At 42.6% G+C, this 18,275-nt stretch overlaps 1 protein-coding gene across 4 annotated transcripts in view; it reads left to right on the top strand.

The window, feature by feature from the left end:
- LOC133623671 (SERTA domain-containing protein 4-like) overlaps positions 1 to 18,275 on the top strand; it is a 69,510-nt gene that overhangs the window by 5,330 nt on the left and 45,905 nt on the right. Inside the window, exon 1 of one of the 4 annotated variants that reach the window (XM_061986946.1) lies at positions 17,244 to 17,613. The exons of 1 other annotated variant lie outside the window; for it this stretch is intronic. The gene's annotated coding sequence lies outside the window, so the exon portion shown is untranslated. Of the gene's footprint in view, positions 1 to 17,243; positions 17,628 to 17,818; positions 17,889 to 18,275 lie in introns of those variants that run through there. 2 more of the 4 variants (XM_061986944.1, XM_061986947.1) reach the window with 2 other exon arrangements.

The raw sequence follows: 18,275 nt of genomic DNA, 5'->3' as shown, positions 1-18,275 counted from the left end.
AGGAGCCACACTTCCATTTTTAGACAGCAGTTTCACACATTACTAACACAAATTGTAGGATTGTTACGATCAACTTTTGATTGTCGAATATGCTAGGTGATATTTTTTCGACCTGAATAAATGTTTCCGATATTCTGTTTTTTACATTTTGTACGACTTAATGGCATTCATATCTCTGCATGACGATGTTTTCACATTCTCTACCTGCTTGTTAATAACATGTAAACATCCTGTAATTGTGGACTATCAATCGGAACAGGTTATTAAAATAATATGCCATAGCGATGGTATAATTAGACTTACACTTCCTTTGATTGATATTCAAATTTGAACTTTACAGTTCAGATACGAACGAAATTTGTAAACGATCAATGAGTCCATGCAAACTAAATGCCGGAAATTCAAGAAATACACGGCTGACTTACCCGTGTAAAAAATACTCCGAGGAGACGCTGGTTTAGTGTGGCTGAAACGAGGTTTAGGCTAAATAATTATTCCTTTAAGGGGTTAAATGACTTAGTGTTGTGTTTACTGAGGGAGGTGACGGCAAACAGACACCAGGGGGCAGTATGTACAGTTTATTTATTATATATAATAAATATATATAATAATAATAAACAATACAACTAAACTATAGATATGGAGTGTGTGACTAAAATACAAGAGTGTGTGTGGTGTAAGACTATGTGTGTAGTTAACTGAAGTGAGTGTTACCAACGTGTTGAACGAGATACGAGGAAGTCCATGGGGCAGGCAGGTTATCCGGGGCGAGAGAGAGGCGTCGGAATCCAGGGGCGAGCAAGAGGTCGAGGAACGAAGGAAGCAGTCAGAGTCCAGAGGGAGATCCAGGGGAAAATGAGACGCACAGCTCGCTTTCCAGGCGACGGAGGGTACTGCGGGGACACGGGAGAAGACAAGGGACAAATCAAGGCACGGAGAGGAAACACGAATATTGCATAAAGCTTGTTGCTTACGGTACACCATGAGAAAGCTAAGTTCCCGCGCCGATCCTTGGGTCCACTGGTCCTTTATTGAGCTTGCCCTCATCAGACCCAGGAGTGTAGATTGCCGGTGAGTGATTGCAGCTGGTGGCTGCTGCAGGGCGGGGACGCGCGCGGCGCGTCCCTGGATGTGCGCACCCGTGGGCGTGTCCCGAGGTGCGCACAGACGGATGAGCGGCGTTGGCAGGAGCCTGAGCCATAACACTTAGTGTAGACGTGGCCTTAGTTTCTGACAGTGTAGAGTCGTTTTATAATATCATGTAATAATCAGTACAGCAGTAACTCTTTCCAGCTGCTTCTCAATCAAACACACCATCGGCAGCTATAACATACTTTCATGGATAAATGTCCACGGTTGAGATATTATGTTAACATTTTTGGCTGGCGTTATCGACCCACTCTACTTCAGTACGGTGCGGACTTCTTCTCGGCACTGTCCTTCACGCTCAAAACAAAGGAAAACAAAGTTACCGTATTTTCCGCACCATAAGGCGCCCTGGGTTATAAGCCGCGTCTTCAATGAACGGCATATTTCAAAACTTTGTCCACCTATAAGCCGCCCCGTGTTATAAGCCGCATCTAACTGTGCTAAAGGAATGTCAAAAAAACAGTCAGATAGGTCAGTCAAACTTTAATAATATATTAAAAACCAGCGTGATGTGGGCGCGCATGGAGTCGTATATCAACATGGACGGAGCTGCGTGAAAAAAGCCACCCGGCCTCTTCGCGTAAACTTACCTTAACCACTCGCTCATCTTTTCTTCATCCATCCATCCCTTCGAGTTAGCTTTTATGATGACGCCGGCTGGAAAGGTCTCTTTTGCCAAGGTCTTCCTTTTGAATATCACCATGGGTGGAAGTTTCTGGCCATTAGCATGGCAAGCTAGAACCACAGTGAAGGATGACTTCTCATTCCCTGTGGTGCGAATATTCACCGTACGTGCTCCCGTTGTATCCACAGTGCGGTTCACAGGAATATCAAAAGTCAGTGGAACCTTGTCCATGTTGATAATGTTCTCTGGCCGGATCTTTTTTTCAGCTATCTTGTTTTTACAATATGCACGGAAAGTAGCCAGCTTTTCTTGAAAGTCTTTAGGCAGTTGCTGTGAAATAGTAGTCCGTGTGCGGATGGAGAGATTGCGTCTTTTCATGAACCGGAAACCTGTCGCTTAGTAGGAGCCATTTTGTGGTCTTTACAGATGTAAACACACAAAGGAAATGAAACGTAATATCCGCGCGCTTTTTCTTCTTCTACGCGGGCGGGTGGTTGCTTACAGTAGAAGAAGAAGCGCTTCCTGTTCTATGGGGGCGGGTGCTTACCTTGGCGGTTGCTTGCGTAGAAGAAGAAGCACTTCCTCTTCTACGGGGAAAAAAGATGGCGGCTGTTTACCGTAGTTGCGAGACCTAAACTTTATGAAAATTAATCTTAATATTAATCCATATATAAAGCGCACCGGGTTATAAGCCGCACTGTCAGCTTTTGAGTAAATTTGTGGTTTTTAGGTGCGGCTAATAGTGCGGAAAATACGGTATGTCGATTTCTCGCTACAAGCTAATGCTAGCGAGTAAGATTGAATGTTTTGGTCGGGGTTCACTTTGACATTTGCTACGCCAACTAATGGCAAAGGATGCTTGTTAATTCCAATTTTTGCTTGTAACTTAAAGGAGACCTACTATACAAAACCAACTTTTTTTTACCTGGTACCTGTTCTGCAGGCCCAAAAATCTGAAACCAAACCATGGCGTGGATATTTATAAAACAGTCCATACTTTCTCCAAACGAAACATTTCAAATTTGCCCAATTTGTAATATTTTTCCTATCGGTGACGTCAGCGGATATCTCCATGTTTGGCCAAGTTTTACCCAAAAAGCCGTCTTTTTCCTCGATCCTCTTGTTTTGGGGCAGACTGGCTCGTACATGCACATGCATCCTCCGCTTTTGCCATTTCTAATGCAAATTAGCGTATAGTACAAACGTATATCTGTCAGTAGACTCGATAAGGAAACGCTCAAAACTACAACTTGGCTGACGGGAGAAGACCTAGTCGAAGTGGAGGTCCTTGAAGATGGTCCGTAAAACATAATCTTTGTAAAATGTTGACCAAATATTATATAATACCACCATTATATGTTAGGTAGAACGAAGTGACTGAGATGAGAATCAGCACCTCCAAGTCCGAGTCCGTGGTTCTCGCCCGGAAAAAGGGTGGAGTGCCATCTCCGGGTTGGGGAGGAGATCTTGCCCCAAGTGGAGGAGTTCAAGTACCTCGGAGTCTTGTTCACGAGTGATGGAAGAGTGGATCGTGAGATTGACAGGCGGATCGGTGCGGCGTCTTCAGTAACGCGGACGCTGTATCGATCCGTTGTGGTGAAGAAGGAGCTGAGCCGGAAGGCAAAGCTCTCAATTTACCGGTCGATCTACGTTCCCATCATCACCTATGGTCATGAGCTTTGGGTTATAATAATAATAATACCTGGGATTTATATAGCGCTTTTCTAAGTACCCAAAGTCGCTTTACATGTAGAACCCATCATTTATTCACACCTGGTGGTGGTAAGCTACTTTCATAGCCACAGCTGCCCTGGGGTAGACTGACGGAAGCGTGGCTGCAATTTGCGCCAACGGCCCCTCCGACCACCACCTATCATTCATCATTCAATTCACCGGTGTGAGTGGCACCGGGGGCAAAGGGTGAAGTGTCCCGCCCAAGGACACAACGGCAGCGATTTTTGGATGGTAAGAGGCGGGGAGCGAACCTGCAACCCTCAGGTTTCTGGCACGGTTGCTCTACCCACTACGCCATGCCGCCCAGGACCGAAAGGACAAGATCACGGGTACAAGCGGCTCAAATGAGTTTCCTCCGCCGGGTGGCGGGTCTCTCCCTTAGAGATAGGGTGAGAAGCTCTGTCATCCGGGAGGAGCTCAAAGTAAAGCCACTGCTCCTTCACATGGAGAGGAGCCAGATGAGGTGGTTCGGGCATCTGGTCAGGATGCCACCCGAACGCCTCCCTAGGGAGGTGTTTAGGGCACGTCCGACCGGTAGAAGGCCATGGAGAAGACCCAGGACACGTTGGGAAGACTATGTCTCCCGGCTGGCCTGGGAACGCCTCGGGATCCCCCGGGAAGAGCTGGACGAAGTGGCTGGGGAGAGGAAAGTCTGGGCTTCCCTGCTAAGCGGAAGAAGATGGATGTTATGTAGACCAAAAGGAAGGGTTTTAAATGTAGAAAGACATCATAGTAAGACCCTTGAAAGCATTACAATTAGCCGAGAGACGGCTCTTTTCTCAAAACACTTTTGGGTACTCATAGGTTGAGGTACCACCGTACCTGCTTCTTCTTCTTCATTCGTATTCTACTTTTCGTTCGTACATGTTGCCCCTTTATTTCCCTTTACATAGCCAAGATGGTGACATCTGAGGGAGGTGAGTATCCCGCACCAAGTTGACCATTCGACATATGACTACTGAAAGGGGCACTGCCGTATTTCTTAGTGTGAAACAACCCTATGCACTCGACACGCTAAGTGAGACACAGCCCAAGTCAAGCAGGTTGGATATCTGTAACAAAAACTATAGATGACCTAAACTAGACTGGTTTTAAGTTGAAACATCCACATGGAGATAAATGACAGAATTCAAACTATGTATTATTGTGTTCCGAAAATCCGAAAATCGCCTTTGAAATAGAAAATCCGAGTGAGGTTTCTCGATGGTTTTAAAAGTGCAATTTCCATCAGGTTTCATTTGTGACCATCGTCTTTGCTTCTGTTAAAATGAAAGAAACTTGGCGGTTCTCTAACTTATTCACATGGTCCGACTTTGTTTCTTGTCTTAAGTCTTGTTTAGTTTGGATTCATTCTTCTGTTTGGTGATAGAAACTACCTGTGCCACATACCAGCACTGGTGCCTTACGGTTTCTTACACAGCCCGTGTCCTCAAGTCCTAGTGCACTTGTGCTTGTAAATGTACTTTGTGTCTGTACTTCTGTAGGATTTTTGTAATACTCCAACTATTATAAAGAAAATTGAAGAAAACAATGTGGTGGAGCAGTTTTTATTAACTCCAGTATTTGCCAACTCACAGGTATCAACTCTACCATAGATGCGTACAACTTCTACGTTGGACTTCTGTTTCTCCAGGTAAAGAAAACCCATCCATCCATCCATCTTCTTCCGCTTATCCGAGGTCGGGTCGCGGGGGCAGCAGCCTAAGCAGGGAAGCCCAGACTTCCCTCTCCCCAGCCACTTCGTCCAGCTCCTCCCGGGGGATCCCGAGGCGTTCCCAGGCCAGCCGGGATATATAGTCTTCCCAACGTGTCCTGGGTCTTCCCCGTGGCCTCCTACCGGTCGGACGTGCCCTAAACACCTCCCTAGGGAGGCGTTCGGGTGGCATCCTGACCAGATGCCCGAACCACCTCATCTGGCTCCTCTCCATGTGGAGGAGCAGCGGCTTTACTTTGAGCTCCTCCCGGATGACAGAGCTTCTCAGCCTATCTCTAAGGGAGAGCCCCGCCACCCGGCGGAGGAAACTCATTTGGGCCGCTTGTACCCGTGATCTTGTCCTTTCGGTCATGACCCAAAGCTCATGACCATAGGTGAGGATGGGAACGTAGATCGACCGGTAAATCGAGAGCTTTGCCTTCCGGCTCAGCTCCTTCTTCACCACAACGGATCGATACAGCGTCCGCATTACTGAAGACGCCGCACCGATTCGCCTGTCGATCTCACGATCCACTCTTCCCTCACTCGTGAACAAGACTCCGAGGTACTTGAACTCCTCCACTTGGGGCAAGATCTCCTCCCCAACCCGGAGATGGCACTCCACCCTTTTCCGGGCGAGAACCATGGAGTCGGACTTGGAGGTGCTGATTCCCATCCCAGTCGCTTCACACTCGGCTGCGAACCGATCCAGTGAGAGCTGAAGATCTTGGCCAGATAAAGCCATCAGGACCACATCATCTGCAAAAAGCAGAGACCTAATCCTGCAGCCACCAAACCAGATACCCTCAACGCCCTGACTGCGCCTAGAAATTCTGTCCATAAAGGTTATGAACAGAATCGGTGACAAAGGGCAGCCCTGGCGGAGACCAACCTTCACTGGAAACGGGTCCGACTTACTGCCAGCAATGCGGACCAAGCTCTGACACTGATCAAACAGGGAGCGAACCGCCACAATAAGACAGTCCGATACCCCATACTCTCCGAGCACTCCCCACAGGACTTCCCGGGGTACACGGTCGAATGCCTTCTCCAACTCCACAAAGCACATGTAGACTGGTTGGGCAAACTCCCATGCACCCTCAATGTTGTTTTTTTTGTTTAAATAGGTATGAGATTGTTGATTTTCCTGGGTCCATGGGTTGGTCTAGAGTAGTCTAATGGGGTATAGAGACAAATTGGCGAGATGAAGCCACAGAACAACAAAGTCTCCGTTCCTCTCGTGTGCATCCCTGATGAGCCGGATCACTGCTCCGGTGTGGTCAAGCCATTCTAGTCCACCTGGAAAGCCTTCTTCCTGCACTGATGTGTTGATGTAGGTATTCTTGAGGAGGAAGTCCGAGGACCTCTTGGATATGACGCCTGCTTCTGTTGATACATTTCCTCTGCGCAGGGCTTAGTTCTTATACGGTAATCGCTTGGTCCTCCAACTGATTTGGCTCTGGTAATAGCAACTACTCCTAACTTCTTTCTAAATGGGCCCACAAGTGTTGAAGTCTGTGGTGGGAGAAGGTATGTCCAGACGGGCCCTGAGAGGCCCTGTTGTGCAGTAAGTGATTGACCTCTTCCTTTGAGCAGACTAGATTTCTTTAGTGCTTCTGCCCTCACAACTGTTTGGTGAATCCAAAAGATCTTCGCTCACTGGCTCTCTCCACCCTGGACCTCCTGTGCCATTCGGCTCTGCGTCGGGTCATTAGCTTATTTCCGATGATGCAACAAAGCTCAGCCAGTGGTGGTCTTTCAACCTCTTCCACGCCGAACCTCTCTGCCCAAAGGTGACAAAGATGTCGGTCATGGTCTGGAGTTGTATATCGACATCCTTTTGGCTGTTTATTCAATGATTTTGCATTTGCGTTTGGAGGCTCTGTGGAGTGACTCCAGGTCGAGATCTTTCGTCGTCTCCCCAGGACTGGGTCCTGTGCCCTGTGATAGAGTCAGGCTCGTTTCCCTCACCTGCCCCTGATTGGCAGCCTGGCACACCTGGTGGCAATTGCCAATCAGGCTACTATTTATACCTGCCTCGCCCTCCAGTCAGTGCTTGAGGATTGTTTGCTGTTTGCTGTTTGCTGTCTCCAGTTCTCCTTGTATCCTGAATCCTGTTGCCTGTTTCCTAGTTCCTGGCTCCTGATTCCTGATTCCTGTTTTCCTGCATTTCCTTTGGACACTAAAGTCATGTTTGCCTGCATCTCGCCTGCCATCTCTGCATCTTGGGGTTCGTCACCAGAACTTCCTGACAGATATACTCCCCTGAACCAAGCATTTTATTTGGCTCTGATAGATTTGGAGGCTTCACATGGTTTTGAAAACTCTCCGGTATCTGCATCTTACGGTTGCCGTAATTAGTCTGTTTGCTGATGTCCCACAAAAGTACTTCAACTATTAGTGAGGGCAATAGGAATATTTCTGTCCATGTGTTAGTATATCAACTGTTGTTGGTAATGTAGCATTACCTCAGGATGCGGCGATACGATGGCAGATGCAGTCAGTACCCCAGGAAGCCAAAAATGGAGACTTGAAGGGGTGGTCAAAGATTCATCCCGCTCTGGCTTAAGGTTCGGAACTGGCAGTAATGGAACCCCCGGGACGCCATGGGGTCTAACCCTTCAGCCGGTAAGTTCGGCCACAAGGCTAGAACAACAAAGAGTAACTGTCTTTGTGTGTAAAAGGTATATAAGGACAGTTGTCCAAAAAGACAGCAGAGGAGCGATCAGGCCCATACTCTTTCTCATGGAGCTGCAGTTCCAGTCTGAGGCTCGCTGAAACAAATAAAGCTTTTTGTTCGACGATTCCTCGTTGGCGTCCTCTTGACTCATCACCCATCACATACTTACTTACTTACTTAGTCCTCTTGCACTTCAGGGCGCGTAGAGCCGACCATAGCAACCAGGTCTCTCCATCTGGGTCTGTTGTGGGCAAGGTGTTGAGCTTGTGCCATAGTCACATTGCAGGCATTAAGGTCCTGGGCTAATACATCCAGCCGGCGAGTCCTGGGGGCGCCTCTAGGGCGTCTCCAGCCAGCTCGCTGCGGGTTGAAGTCCAGGATTTTGCGCGTGGGGTGTTCCCCCGGCAGGCGGATGATAATGGCCATACCAGCGCACTCGCCGCATTGCTGCGAGGCGAGAGGCTGGGAGCTGTTGGGTTAGCTCTCTTAGGGTCTTGTTGGTGACATGCTGGCTCCACGTGATGCCTTCTATCCTCCTGAGGGCTCTAGAATCAAAGCCATCTAGCCTGGCCGCCAGGATGTTATTCAGCGGCCATGTTTCCGAGCCGTACAGAAGGACAGAGATGACAGAGGAATTGTAGACCCTCAACTTGGTGTCCCGAGATATGTGCCGGTGTCGCCACAACGGTCTCCACAGGGACTGCCATCACATCACCATCAAATATACAACACCTTCCTCAGAGGTTGTCACGTTTCCCCAGGTCTGGCTATGAGAATAACAAAATCGCATCATTTTTTGAAGACCTAATGAACCTCTTTAGATTTATTCATCTTGTTACGGTCGGCTGTGGTCCGCAACGGCAAAGGGGGGTGGAAACTGAACTTAGAAGTGCTGAAAGGAATATTTAATACAACAAATGTGTGGGCAACCTGTAAAACACGAGGAGAGCCGAGCAGAGACCGAAGTCCTGAGGATCCCAGCTGAAACACACACAAGAGCGGGAGAGAGAACCTGTGGTCAGACCAGATGCAGGCGTGAAACCTGCCAAGGTGGCCAAGCAGTTCTCCCCTCTGGACCCAGACGAGCATTGATAAAAAGGTGATGATATAAATACCGTAACTCGCATACTTGTGATGAATTTCTCAGTAATGATTGCATTCAGAAGATCCCCCAGGGAGGTCTTGACAGAAAATGCGCTACATCGTTAGATAGACTTAAGTCTTGTGTCGACCACACTGGGACATGGAGGCTTGCGGCGTGACCCCGGGATGCAGAGACGGAGATGTTTGACGATGGATGACGCAGTAGACCACAGGTGAGTCAAAAACACAACTCAAACCCAAACAGGATAATAAACCCTCCTGATTGGTAATCAGGGACAGTGCCTCTGCTGGTTGCAGCCAAGTAGTGCACTCAATTCCACATAATCACCATCATTGCACAATACTTGATTGGCAGCCAGGACACAGGTGAGACCAGCACTCGGAACAGGAAGTGGACTGGGAAGGACACAAAGTCCACCTGTCATGAGTGTCAATACTTGGTCCTGGGGTTTAGATTTTCTCGAAGGCAACGGAAAGTTGGCTCGGGCGAGACGGGAATTAAGATACATTTTTATTTAAACACTATTAATACAAAACAAGGAAGTAAACAAAAGGCGCGCACAATGGCGGAGAACAAACTATGAAACCAAACACATGCACAAAGGCAAAAACTATGAACAACAAAAAACACTTAACTGTGGCTTAATAAACAAAAACTTACTTGGCATGGAGCCGGCATGAAAAAAGAGCAGCAAGGATCATAAGCAGGCCCGGCCCTAACCAATCTGGCGCCCTAGGCAAGATTTTAGATGGCGCCCCCCCACATCGGCAGTGAAGTGTATATACTCACAAGAACCCGAATAGCTTTGTCTTTGACCTTTTTTTTTTACTTACAACTATACCTAATATATAAAGGGGTGGAAAAGTGACTATTACCTGCAGGGCAAACATTAGCTAACCAGAAGGCAATAACAATGTAAACAAAAAACACCTGCTTAAAAGATCTAATACAAATGTCCCTGAGGAATGTAAGGTGGGAGTACTGTAATTACCTAACGTTACATTATTATTTTCCATAACAATTTAGCCCCCTCCACAATATTAACCCGACGTTATAACAGAACTAGCTATTTATTGATTAGCAATTGCCGAATCATGTAACATTAGCTTAATGCTAAAAAGCCAGGTTACTATCACATTCTGTAACAGACAAATAATTTCATGTAGGCTAACGTTACCTACCTGCTACCTCTGTCTTTTCTCGTTTCTCCTCTTCTTTTCTCTTTTTTCTTCCCTGGGCACCTGACAGTTTTGGCCGTTTTGACATCTTGTGTTGATTTTTTGATGTGGTGACGTCCAAAAAGAGTCATGATACGGGAAGGGAGGGGGCGCACCGTGCGGGGGGAGGAGGGGGGCGTAATGTTGTAACAAATAATATTTCTATTAAATAGGCTTTACTTTGCATTTTAATTAACGTGGGATTATTTTTTGTATTTAGAAATAATAGTAACAACTTTTTTCTCCAACATTTGTGGCACTGGCATGGCGCCCCCTGATGGACGGCGCCCTTAGCATTTGCCTATACGGCCTATGCCACGGGCCGGCCCTGGTCATAAGGGTGTGGAGAGTGTGCAGAAGCATAAATGTGGGGATGTCACCAGAAAGACAAACTGAAAACAATGAACTTAAATACTACAGACATGATTAACGAAAACAGGTGCGTGACTCAAAACGTGAAACAGGTGCGTGGACGTGACAGGTGAAAACTAATGGGTTGCTATGGTGACAAACAAGAGTGCACAATGAGTCCAAACGTGGAACAGGTGAAACTAATGGGGTAATCATGGAAACAAGACAAGGGAGTGAAAAGCCAGAAACTAAAGAGTCCAATAACTAAACAAAACATGACTTAAAACAAAACATGATTACACAGACATGACAATGAGGAATCACCCAGTCTGGTAATCCATCTTCTACCTTCTGGGAATACATGTCCGCATAAGTCGGCCTAAAATAGGGGAGTCAAAGTCATTGGAGGAAAATGTGTGCACACGGACTATTAAAATCATTAAAAGTAAAAAAATCATTCAATCAAAGTTTACTTATATAGCCCTAAATCACGAGTGTCTCAAAGGGCTGCACAAGTCACAACGAGATTCTCGGCTCAGATCCCACATCAGGGCAAGGAAAAACTCAACCCAGTGGGACAATGAGAAACCTTGGTGCGGACCGCAGATGTGATGTGTATATAATGTTATATACAAACCCCGTTTCCATATGAGTTGGGAAATTGTGTTAGATGTAAATACAAACGGAATACAATGATTTGCAAATCCTTTTCAACCCATATTCCGTTGAATATTGTCATGTCTGTGTAATCATGTTTTGTTTTAAGTCATGTTTTGTTTAGTTATAGGACTCTTTAGTTTCTGGCTTTTCACTCCCTTGTCTTGTTTCCATGATTACCCCATTAGTTTCACCTGTTCCACGTTTGGACTCATTGTGCACTCTTGTTTGTCACCATAGCAACCCATTAGTTTTCACCTGTCACGTCACGCACCTGTTTCACGTTTTGAGTCACGCACCTGTTTTCGTTAATCATGTCTGTAGTATTTAAGTTCATTGTTTTCAGTTTGTCTTTCTGACGACCTCACCACATTTATGCTCTGTCCATGCCTGATACTTCTTTCCATGTCCATTCTCCATATGCAACTATTTTTGTCCAAGCCAAGTAAGTTTTTGTTCCATGTTTATAGTCTTTTTGGTTTCATAGTTTGTTCTCCGCCATTGTGCGTGTTTTTCGTTTGTACTTTTTGCTATAGTCTTTTGATTTCATAGTTTATTCTCCGCCACTGTGCGCGCTTTCATTTATTCCTTTTTTTTTGATAATAATTAATAAATCATGTACCTTCATTCCCGTCTCGCCCGAGCCAACTTTCCGTTGCATCCCGGAAAAGCACACACCCAAGACCTAGTCTTGACAAATATGCTACAAAGACAACATATTTGATCTTCAAACTGATAAACATTTTTTTCTTTTTGCAAATAATCATTAACTTTAGAATTTGATGCCAGCAACACGTGACAAAGAAGTTGGGAAAGGTGGCAATAAATACTGATAAAGTTGAGGAATGCTCATCAAAGACTTATTTGGAACATCCCACAGGTGAACAGGCTAATTGGGAACAGGTGGGTGCCATGATTGGGTATAAAAGTAGATTCCATGAAATGCTCAGTCATTCACAAACAAGGACGGGGCGAGGGTCACCACTTTGTCGACAAATGCGTGAGCAAATTGTTGAACAGTTTAAGAAAAACCTTTCTCAACCAGCTATTGCAAGGAATTTAGGGATTTCACCATCTACGATCCGTATTATCATCAACAGGTTCAGAGAATCTGGAGAAATCACTGCACGTAAGCAGCTAAGCCCGTGACCTTCCATCCCTCAGGCTGTACTGCATCAACAAGCGACATCGGTGTGTAAAGGATATCACCACATGGGCTCAGGAACACTTCAAAAACCCACTGTCAGTAACTACAGTTGGTCGCTACATCTGTAAGTGCAAGTTAAAACTCTCCTATGCAAGGCGAAAACCGTTTTATCAACAACACCCGGAAACGCCGTCGGCTTCGCTGGGCCTGAGCTCATCTAAGATGGACTGATACAAAGTGGAAAAGTGTTCTGTGGTCTGACGAGTCCACATTTCAAATTGTTTTTGGAAACTGTGGACGTCCAAAGAGGAAAAGAACCATCCGGATTGTTATAGGCGCAAAGTGTAAAAGGCAGCATGTGTGATGGTATGGGGGTGTATTAGTGCCCAAGACATGGGTAACTTACACATCTGTGAAGGCACCATTAATGCTGAAAGGTACATACAGGTTTTGGAGCAACATATGTTGCCATCCAAGCAACGTTACCATGGACGCCCCTGCTTATTTCAGCAAGACAATGCCAAACCACGTGTTACATCAACGTGGCTTCATGCCCTTTCCCAACTACTTTGGCACGTGTTGCAGCCATGAAATTCTAAGTTAATTATTATTTGCAAAAAAAAAAAAATAAAGTTTATGAGTTTGAACATCAAATATGTTGTCTTTGTAGCATATTCAACTGAATATGGGTTGAAAAGGATTTGCAAATCATTGTATTCAGTTTATATTTACATCTAACACAATTTCCCAACTCATATGGAAACGGGGTTTGTATATTATTCATGTATTAATGCTCAAATGTCTAGATCAAGCAAATAATGTATCCCTCAATTACAAGCTTGTATTTATTGTTTTTGAGCAATGACAGTTTTAAAGAAAACAACAGTTTGTGTTATTAGAGTCCACACATTTTTTTCATTACCTTCCACCTTTTTGCTCTTTTATTCCACTTTTGTTGTAATATTTCTGAAATGTGTCGCGAGCCTTTAAAAAAAATTCGCCCCCGGGGGCCTCACTTTGGACGCCCCCGGTTTAGTGAATAGACAAACATGCACCGTACAGTTTTATTATGTTTCTGTTTATAGATGAACATTTTCACCAAACATGTCTCAGGTGGTTAAAAAACACTGTTGACTTTATTTGAAAAAAATAAAGTTGTTGCATACATTAGTACAATCAACATCACTAAGGGCCTAACAAGAGTCTGTGTTTTCAGATTATCCCTGAATGCACCACACTGTATTTTACTGTATAAAAGCCACACACCTACTAAAATTTAGGGGAAAAAATATGTTTCCTTATTTTAGTCACACCGGACTATAAGTTGCAGATATATACGTTGCGAAATTAATATTTTGACAGTGGGGTTCTGTAAAAGTTTATTTACATACCTTAATTGTTTCCAACCGGTGTCTGTAACACGGCAGTAAAACGGCTGATCAAACAAAACAGAAGTCATGGTCAGGGACCCTTAGGCCTGTCGTTTTAGACGTTTTTGGTGAATTTACTGAGGAATTTGTGAAACTGAAAACAATGCAAAAAGAATGTCGTTGTATAATACTAACACATACACTCGCAGGCGCGTTAGCATATTAGCTAATGCTAACGACGCTAGCGTCGTAACACTACGATAGCACGTGCAGATATGCATGAAAACACTCCTACAGACATCACACATGGGACACTTTAGTAAATAAGACTTATTTTAGTTATATTGTAAAACTTACAAACGTTGCTTAGAGTTAAAAATGAATAATCCATACGAGTAGAAACGTTATGGACGACTAGAAGACTGAACGGCACTCTACATATACTCTACTACACTACTGTATTTAATGTTGTCATTATGGTGGTACTTAATGAATACTTAGGTCTACTACGCTACTGTATTTAATGTTGTCATTATGGTGGTACTTAATGAATACTTAGGTCTACTACACTACTGTATTTAATGTCATTATGGTGGTACTTAATGAATACTTAGGTCTACTACACTACTGTATGTAATGTCATTATGGTGGTACTTAATGAATACTTAGGTCTACTACACTACGGTATTTAATGTTGTCATTATGGTGGTACTTAATGAATACTTAGGTCTACTACACTACTGTATTTAATGTTGTCATTATGGTGGTACTTAATGAATACTTAGGTCTACTACACTACTGTATTTAATGTTGTCATTATGGTGGTACTTAATGAATGCTTAGGTCTACTACACTACTGTATTTAATGTTGTTATTATGGTGGTACTTAATGAATACTTAGGTCTACTACACTACTGTATTTTAATGTTGTCATTATGGTGGTACTTAATGAATACTTAGGTCTACTACACTACTGTATTTAATGTTGTCATTATGGTGGTACTAAATGAATACTTAGGTCTACTACACTACTGTATTTAATGTTGTCATTATGGTGGTACTTAATGAATACTTAGGTCTACTACACTACTGTATTTAATGTTGTTATTATGGTGGTACTTAATGAATACTTAGGTCTACTACACTACTGTATTTAATGTCATTATGGTGGTACTTAATGAATACTTAGGACTACTACACTACTGTATTTAATGTTGTCATTATGGTGGGACTTAATGAATACTTAGGTCTACTACACTACTGTATTTTAATGTTGTCATTATGGTGGTACTTAATGAATACTTAGGTCTACTACACTACTGTATTTAATGTTGTCATTATGGTGGTACTTAATGAATACTTAGGTCTACTACACTACTGTATTTAATGTTGTCATTATGGTGGTACTTAATGAATACTTAGGTCTACTACACTACTGTATTTAATGTTGTCATTATGGTGGTACTTAATGAATACTTAGGTCTACTACACTACTGTATTTAATGTTGTCATTATGGTGGTACTTAATGAATACTTAGGTCTACTACACTACTGTATTTAATATTGTCATTATGGTGGTACTTAATGAATACTTAGGTCTACTACACTACTGTATTTAATATTGTCATTATGGTGGTACTTAATGAATACTTAGGTCTACTACACTACTGTATTTTAATGTTGTCATTATGGTGGTACTTAATGAATACTTAGGTCTACTACACTACTGTATTTAATGTTGTCATTATGGTGGTACTTAATGAATACTTAGGTCTACTACACTACTGTATTTAATGTTGTCATTATGGTGGTACTTAATGAATGCTTAGGTCTACTACACTACTGTATTTTAATGTTGTCATTATGGTGGTACTTAATGAATACTTTGGTCTACTACACTACTGTATTTAATGTTGTCATTATGGTGGTACTTGATGAATACTTAGGTCTACTACACTACTGTATTTTAATGTTGTCATTATGGTGGTACTTAATGAATATTTAGGTCTACTACACTACTGTATTTAATGTTGTTATTATGGTGGTACTTAATGAATACTTAGGTCTACTACAGTACTGTATTTAATGTCATTATGGTGGTACTTAATGAATACTTAGGTCTACTACACTACTGTATTTTAATGTTGTCATTATGGTGGTACTTAATGAATACTTAGGTCTACTACACTACTGTATTTAATGTTGTCATTATGGTGGTACTTGATGAATACTTAGGTCTACTACACTACTGTATTTAATGTTGTCATTATGGTGGTACTTAATGAATACTTAGGTCTACTACACTACTGTATGTAATGTTGTCATTATGGTGGTACTTAATGAATACTTAGGTCTACTACACTACTGTATTTAATGTTGTTTTTATGGTGGTACTTAATGAATACTTAGGTCTACTACACTACTGTATTTTAATGTTGTCATTATGGTGGTACTTAATGCATACTTAGGTCTACTACACTACTGTATTTAAAGTTGTCATTATGGTGGTACTTAATGAATACTTAGGTCTACTACACTACTGTATTTAATGTCATTATGGTGGTACTTAATGAATACTTAGGTCTACTACACTACTGTATTTAATGTTGTCATTATGGTGGTATTTAATGAATACTTAGGTCTACAACACTACTGTATTTAATGTTGTCATTATGGTGGTACTTAATGAATACTTAGGTCTACTACACTACTGTATTTAATGTTGTCATTATGGTGGTACTTAATGAATATTTAGGTCTACTACACTACTGTATTTAATGTTGTCATTATGGTGGTACTTAATGAATACTTAGGTCTACTACACTACTGTATTTTAATGTTGTCATTATGGTGGTACTTAATGAATACTTAGGTCTACTACACTACTGTATTTAATGTTGTCATTACGGTGGTACTTAATGAATACTTAGGTCTACTACACTACTGTATTTAATGTTGTCATTATGGTGGTACTTAATGAATACTTAGGTCTACTACACTACTGTATTTAATGTTGTCATTATGGTGGTACTTAATGAATACTTAGGTCTACTACACTACTGTATTTAATGTTGTCATTATGGTGGCACTTAATGAATACTTCGGTCTACTACACTACTGTATTTAATGTTTTCACCTGACCCTGTGGAATGGGTTCACAATTAAAACCAAAGACTATTATCAATTATGTAATCATTCCCTTCGATTACATTTTTTTAAAGAAAAATAAATTATTGGTACTTTTAACTTTTAAATTTATGTAGTGCAAAATACTACGTGAAACAAAAGTTTAAAAAAAATTAAAATCCTTCTGCGTAACAATGTAACAGTGCATAAATACATCATATCAAGAATAAGTTCTCATCATCCTAGTATCGATCCAACTGTACTGATGCCTTCCCGGATGTCAACACTATCGATATTTGGTTCGATCCGCCACCTCGTTTATACTCGGGAGTCGTTCGAGTTCACGATCAAGGTTGCCGGAATTCCGAGCCGTCCCTGAACGCCTCAGCAATACTTGACTGGAGGGATGTGTTTTTTTTTTTGCCTTTCTTGCCCAAATTCACGCCATGAACGCTCCGTCGTCCTGACGGCACCGCCGCTCACACTCCTTCTTCCACCGGTAGAGGATAGAAACTCCTTGTTTTTCACCCAGGAGAGGACAGAGAAAGAAGGACCGGTGACATGTTTACGTCTTCGCCGAGGACAACAGTGTCGTAGTTCCCGCGTGTGAGGATGCTCTCGGCGGTTCGAGTGTAGCCACTAGTGACTCTATATCACCACTCAACGTATTTCATTTTTATTTTTTATTAACTTACATTTGTTTTGTAATTGTTGCACTTTTGGATTTGGAGCGACGTCCCCAAGGAAAGCAAAGACGAGGTCCATCGGCGAAAGTAAGGTTGCCTTATTTACTAACTGTATGCACATTTGGGCATGTGACGTCATCACTTCCGGGTAGTTTGTTGTCCAGTTGACATAAAAAGACATAAAAAGCCCACTAAATGCAATATACATTCATTATTAGGTCTTTTTTTTGCTTTATGGACAATATGTCCTATTAAGTATGGCTTATTTCAGGGGTGCTCACACTTTTTCTGCAGGTGAGCTACTTTTCAATTGATTAAGTCGTGGGGATCTACCTCATTCATATACAGGTAAAAGCCAGTAAATTTGAATATTTTGAGAAACTTGATTTATTTCAGTATTTGCATTCAAAAGGTGTAACTTGTACATTATATTTATTCATTGCACACAGACTGATGCATTCAAATGTTTATTTCATTTAATTTTGATGATTTGAAGTGGCAACAAATGAAAATCCAAAATTCCGTGTGTCACAAAATTAGAATATTACTTAAGGCTAATACAAAAAAGGGATTTTTAGAAATGTTGGCCAACTGAAAAGTATGAAAATGAAAAATATGAGCATGTACAATACTCAATACTTGGTTGGAGCTCCTTTTGCCTCAATTACTGCGTTAATGCGGCGTGGCATGGAGTCGATGAGTTTCTGGCACTGCTCAGGTGTTATGAGAGCCCAG

Source organism: Nerophis lumbriciformis, linkage group LG26 (genome assembly GCF_033978685.3).
Source record: "Nerophis lumbriciformis linkage group LG26, RoL_Nlum_v2.1, whole genome shotgun sequence".
Classification (NCBI taxonomy): domain Eukaryota; kingdom Metazoa; phylum Chordata; class Actinopteri; order Syngnathiformes; family Syngnathidae; genus Nerophis; species Nerophis lumbriciformis.
Note: the sequence above shows the minus strand (reverse complement) of the source record. Positions and strands in the feature narration are given on the sequence as shown.